General features: G+C 41.7%; 1 pseudogene; it reads right to left on the bottom strand.

Annotated features, from left to right (window-relative positions):
- Window positions 1-5,242, bottom strand: part of LOC107300209 — a 12,764-nt pseudogene extending 7,522 nt beyond the window's left edge.
- Window positions 5,243-6,326: the final 1,084 nt, after the last annotated feature.

Raw genomic sequence — 6,326 nt, 5'->3', positions numbered from 1 at the left:
AAGGGACCTTGAAGGTCATCTAGTCCAACCCCCTGCTCAGGCAGGAAACCCTATACCATTTCGGACAAATGGCTGTCCAGTCTCTTCTTAAAAACTTCCAGTGTTGGAGCATTCACCGCTTCTGGAGGCAGGTTGTTCCACTGGTTAATTGTTCTCACTGTCAGGAAGTTTCTCCTTAGTTCTAGATTGCTTCTCTCCTGGTTTTTCCCAAACTAGCTAGTCTCCAAAACATCAGTTCCCAGAAATTTCCCACCATCATGGGCATTCTAAACATTTTGAAATCAGAAGAGCACATATGGGGAAGGTGTCGGGACTTTGAAAAAACAGTTTGACCCCATATTAGAGATATTCCATTGGCTGCTACTGAAAGGAAACTGCAATACATTTGAATTTGTACTATATATTTTTTTTTGAGATGGGGGGGGGCAGAAGGCAACTTCTCTCACCTGTCTCAGTCAAATTGCTGGGACAATTTATCACCAGAAATGACTTAATTGCTGCTGAAACAGTACACCACAGCACCTTGCTAAGTGCTGTGCACAATTACGGTATATTGTTTCCACCCTGCCTTAAAACTCACACAAATAAAGCCCTTAACTCAATTTGCCCAAACACAACATTGAAAAAGAGCAACTTAATTATAGAATTACAAGACTGGGTGAACCAGCTTTTTTGTCTTGGCAGGAGGCAGTTTTCATTTGGCTGTAGGGATTTGAGACAAAGCACCCAGAAATAAGTAACACATCCCAACAGAGACCAAGCCAAAGACTTGAAAGCAATTTTAAGAAGGTTGCAAGAAGAAGAGGCAGATGAAGACAGCTTAGAACCACCTGTTTGGCAGAAGAACAAGGATGACCTAGAACCACCCATTTGAGAGAGTGGCAGCCCAGAACCACTCCTATTTTGGACGAAGGGGCAGATCTATAGAGTCTAAATGACATTTGTTTTTCAGAAGAGTTGCAGACGACGCTCACAACCTAGAACCACCCATTTTATAGAGAAATGGGGACATCCTGAACCTAGAACCACCTCTATTTTGGACGAAGGGGCAGATCTATAGAGTCTAAATGACATTTGTTTTTCAGAAGAGTTGCAGACGACGCTCACAACCTAGAACCACCCGTTCTATAGAGAAATGGAGACATCCTGAACCTAGAACCACCCCTATTTTGGATGAAGGGGCAAGTACAGACTGCCCAGAACCAGACCTGTTTACAAGATGGAAGGAGCAGACGCAGAAAGTCTAAATGACGCTTGTTTTAGAGAAGAACGCAGATGATGTTCACAGCCTAGAACCACCCATTTTATAGAGGAATGGGGACATTACCCTCAGCCTAGAACCAGCCTTATTTTGAACGAAGGAGCAGGAACAGATTGCCCACAGACACACCTGTTTATGATATCCAAGGGTCAGATCCCAAAAATCTAAATGACGCTTGTTTTACAGAAGAAAGCAGACGATGCTCAGAGGGCAAAAACCACCCGTTTTATAAAGGAAGGGGACAATACCCTTAGTCTAGAACAGTGGTTCTCAACCTGTGGGTCGGGACCCCATTTGGGGTCGATCGACCATTTCACGGGGGTCGCCAAGCAAGGCTGTCTGCCATTTTTTTGTCTGCCATTTTTTTTGTCCGCCATTTTTTCCCCCTTTTCCGGTGGGTGCCTTACCTCCCTTGGGCTGGGCCAGCTGGTGGTCGGCCTGCTCCGTCTCTGCCGCTTGCCAGCTACGCCTCGGCCGGCGCAGGGGGCGGAACCACTCATGCGCGGCGCTCCCGGGCAGGGAAAGTCCTCGACTTACGACCGGTTGGGTAGTCCTCGACTTATGACCGGTTTAGTCCTCGACTTACGACTGGTTTAGTCCTCGACTTACGACTGGTTTAGTCCTCGACTTACGACTGGTTTAGTCCTCGACTTACGACCGGTTGGGGTCGCGGCATTAAAAAGGTTGAGAACCACTGGTCTAGAACCCCCCGTTTTCCAGATGAATGGGCAAGAAGCTCCACACTATTTACTCTCTCCAGGCAAAATGTGGAGGAGAAATGATCAGGGGAAAATAACCATGGGGAAACAGTGATGCCCCCCTGGATTGCTGCCGATCAGACTGTTCAGCTTTGAAATCTGGCTTGTAGCACGGAGAACAAAATGACGTGCTTGTTCTTGATCACCCAACACTTCCCCCCGTCTGTCTGCAGCCCAAAGCATCCACAGCCAGCTTGGGTGTTCTGCGCTCACATGCTTATTAGACAAGCAGAAGCATCACTCAGCCCTCCTTATGTCAATTAACGCAGTCATCCGAAACAACAAAAGCCGAAGAGTAAATTAGGCACCACCGAGCGAGTAAGGAAGCCGGATGATATAAGAATGGAGCAATTTGCGTGGCTCAAAGCAATATCCTCACCCTTCTGGGCACACACTTCAGGATGAAACAGGCATGAAGATGCGGCTAAGCTAATAATTAAATGCACAGACAGAGAATCAGCTCCGCTTTGACGTCAAAACATTTTTTGCTCAGATGCTCCGGGGCCTACAGCCCCCAAACCAACAATAACAAGTTGAGATCCTTATTGTTTCACACCTACAGACAGACTCTTGCCAAACTGAAGCAACTTATTATCTACATCAAGCGTATACAGGCCGTCCTTCAACTTAAAACGGTTCGTTAGCGTCCATTTGAAATTACAACGGCACTGAAAAAAAGTGACTTATGACCATTTGTCACTCTTACAACTGTTGCAGCCTCCTCACGGTCATACGATTAAAATTCAGACGTTTGGCAACAGACTCATATTTATGACGGTTACAGTGTCCCGGGGTCATGCGGATGACCTTTTGCGAAGTTCTGACCAGGGGAGCCAGATTCACACTTAACAATCGTGTTAATAACTTAACAATTGCAAGAATTCACTTAACCACCGTGGCAAGAGAGGTCATAAAATGGGGGCAAACTCATTTAGCAACTGTCTCCCTTAGCAAGAAACTTTGGGCTCAGTTGTGGTTGTTAAGTCAAGGACTCCCTGTACTCTGGGAACTAGTAGGGAGGAGCTGTCTTCACCCGCTCTCTCACACACACATGATATCTGGGCTGAGTTGCCTCTTACTCCTCCTGGGAACCCAGCTTCTCCCCACATTGAATCACAAGGATGGCTTCTGTGCCTCCGGAATTCCTCTCGTAGAAGGCCCTTTCCACCTTGTGGAATCTGACATTATGACAAAGATGCTCCAGCCACGTCATCTTTGCTAGGGACAGGTTGTGCTGCTTTTTGCATTATGGCTCATGTTGCAACGGTTTGATCCTTTAGTCCGATGAGTGAATTGCAGTTCAGCGTCAACATTTAGATGGGCTTTGAGAATGCATCCAAAGTTTTGGGGGGCAGAAAATGGGGTTCCGAGGCTGTTGCACACTCTTCCTGTAGTTCAAGGAGTGGAGTGTTCTTTCCTTTTGAGCTATCTCGCTGCTCCTAAGAAGGAGGACTTTTCCCATCGTTTGGAAAACTTGATCAGGTGGCCTTGAGATTGGGAAAAGACTCGTTCATTCGTTCGTTCGTTCGTTCGTTCGTTCATTCATTCATTCATTCATTCATTCATTCAGTGTTCCAATATCTCAGGGCTGCCCCAAAGAAGAGGGAGTCAAGCTATTCTCCAAAGCGCCTGAGGGCAGGACAAGAAGCAACGGATGGAAACTAATCAAAGAGAGAAGCAACCTAGAACTAAGGAGAAACTTCCTGACAGTTAGAACAATTAACCAGTGGAACAACCTGCCACCAGAAGCGGTGAATGCTCCAACACTGGAAGTTGGAGCATAAGAAGAGACTGGATAGCCATTTGTCCGAAATGGTATAGGGCTTCCTGCCTGAGCAGGGAGTTGGACTAGATGACCTCCAAGATCCCTTCCAACTTTTTTTTTTTTTTATTATTATTATTATTATTATTATTATTATTATTATTATTATTATTATTATTATTATTATCATCATCATCATCATCATCATCATCATCATCATCATCATCACTCACTCACTCACTCATTTGTATCCTACCTTTATCTTTATAAATAATACTCCTTCCTCCTCCTATTTACCCCATAACAACAACCCTATGAGGTAAGCTGGGCTGAGAGAGAGGGACCATCTTCAAGTCACACAACTGGCTTTCATGCCTAAGGCAGCGCTAGAAGTCACTGTCTCCTCATGATTGGGCCAGTCACCCAGCCAACTTTCATGGTTAAGGTGGGAACAGAACTCACGGTCTCCTGGTGATTGGCCCAAAGCCACCCAGCTGTCCTTGGGCCAATCACCAAGAGACTCTGAGTTCTAGTTCCACCTTCGGCATGAAAACTGACTGGGCCACTCTCTCAGTCAACTCATTCAGAGGAGCGTTGTTATGGGAAAATAAGAGAAGGAAGGATATTGTGTATGTATACTGCCTTGAGTTACTTAACAGGTGCCCAGGTGTAAAAGTGGATTAAAAAAAAAATCTAATAAATAACAAAATACAATTTTTCAAAGCAGGCCACCAATAAGATAAATTACCAACAAGGTGTCATTCCTTGTTCAAGACTGCAACCCAAAACTACACATTCTAGCTGTATAATATATATTATATTATATTATATTATATTATATTGTATTGTATTGTATTATATTGTATTATAATATAATATAATATAATATAATATAATATAATATAATATAATATAATATAATATAATATAATATAATATAATATAATATAATATAATATAATAATATAATATAATATAATATAATATAATATAATATAATAATATAATATAATATAATATAATATAATATAATATAATATAATATAATAATATAATATAATATAATATAATATAATATAATATAATATAATATAATATAATATAATATAATATAATATAATATAATATAATACAATACAATAATATAATAATACAATACAATACAATACAATACAATACAATACAATACAATACAATACAATACAATACAATACAACACAAGATTCTTGTATCTCCAGACACTTACCAAAGATGGGTATTTTCGACCTGGGCAACTTTTCCCACTCTCAAGATGATGTGTTTTTTCAAAGTTTCCAAACTGGACCTCAGAAGGAATTTCATAGCCCATCCCTGAGAAGTCTGACACCATGTTTCTTGGCATCCCACCTAGGAAATGTGTCCTTTTTTTTTGTCAGGAAGTCTCTTTCTCATACGATGTGGAGCACTTACGAATCTCAAGCAGAGATTTTCAATATTTTTCCTCTCCCAGCCGTTCTGCAAAAAAGAAAGAAAGAAAAAAAAAGAAAAAGGAGAGAAGGAAGAGGAGAGAAAGGTCATTAAATTGAAAACAAAACTCTCGTATTGTTCTGAAATGAAATTAGGAATGATTTTAATAGAGTATTGTGAGTCATACAGATCAACAAACTGTATTTCCTTCCCCTCTGGATGCTCCTTCATCTGATTTAACTCACAGACATATATATCAAATAACAGAGATATTGTTAACAATTGTGCTCTGCAGACATTCAGATTCAACCAACAACACTGTTTATTAGTAATGCTCTATTTACCTCAATAGATGCTTGAAGCATTCAATGAATATTATAAACTTATTAATTTCATAACTTGCTCAGAATGCAGAGATGGAGTAAATTACGGAAAGGAAGAGATTGGTTTAAGCTTCTTGACAGCAAAGCAGCAGACAGGGGAACTAATGACCAAGTTTCAATAATTTGTAGTTTGTAATTTGGTTTATTACAGACTGGAGAACAATGGCATGTCACAATCAAGATACAAGTTGGAAGAGAGAGGGGTTAACACCAAGGTGTCTTCCAGGGATGGGGTCAAAACAGCCAAAAATGTTGGTCACAATCACACGATGGTCTTCTAGTTGTGCAGCTGTGATCATCCTCTTGACTTTAGGAACTGTTCTTTTGTAGATGGTGTTGCTTAGCCTACATTTGTAGGTTTGTAACATAAGAATTGGCTAACACCTTAGGGCAGGGGGTCTTCGAACTTGGCCCTTTTATGACTTGTGGACTTCAACTCCCAGAATTCCTCAGCCAGCCTCCATTTTGTTTGTTAGATTTAAGACAGGGGTCTTCAAACTTGGCCCTTTTATGACTTGTGGACTTCAACTCCCAGAATTCCTCAGCCAGGCACGCTGGCTGAGGAATTCTGAGAGTTGAAGTCCACAAATCAAGGGGGCTTCAAACTTGGCCCTTTTATGACTGGTGGACTTCAACTCTCAGAATTCCTCAGCCAGCGTGCCTTCAGAGTTGGAAGGGACCTCGGAGGTCTTCTAGAATCTAGACCAACCTCCTGC

Source organism: Protobothrops mucrosquamatus, unplaced genomic scaffold (assembly GCF_001527695.2).
Source record: "Protobothrops mucrosquamatus isolate PMUCROS unplaced genomic scaffold, P.Mucros_1.0 scaffold6379, whole genome shotgun sequence".
In the NCBI taxonomy this organism is placed as follows: domain Eukaryota; kingdom Metazoa; phylum Chordata; class Lepidosauria; order Squamata; family Viperidae; genus Protobothrops; species Protobothrops mucrosquamatus.
The sequence above is the reverse complement of the archived record's forward strand: the minus strand, read 5'-3'. Positions and strand labels throughout refer to the sequence as shown.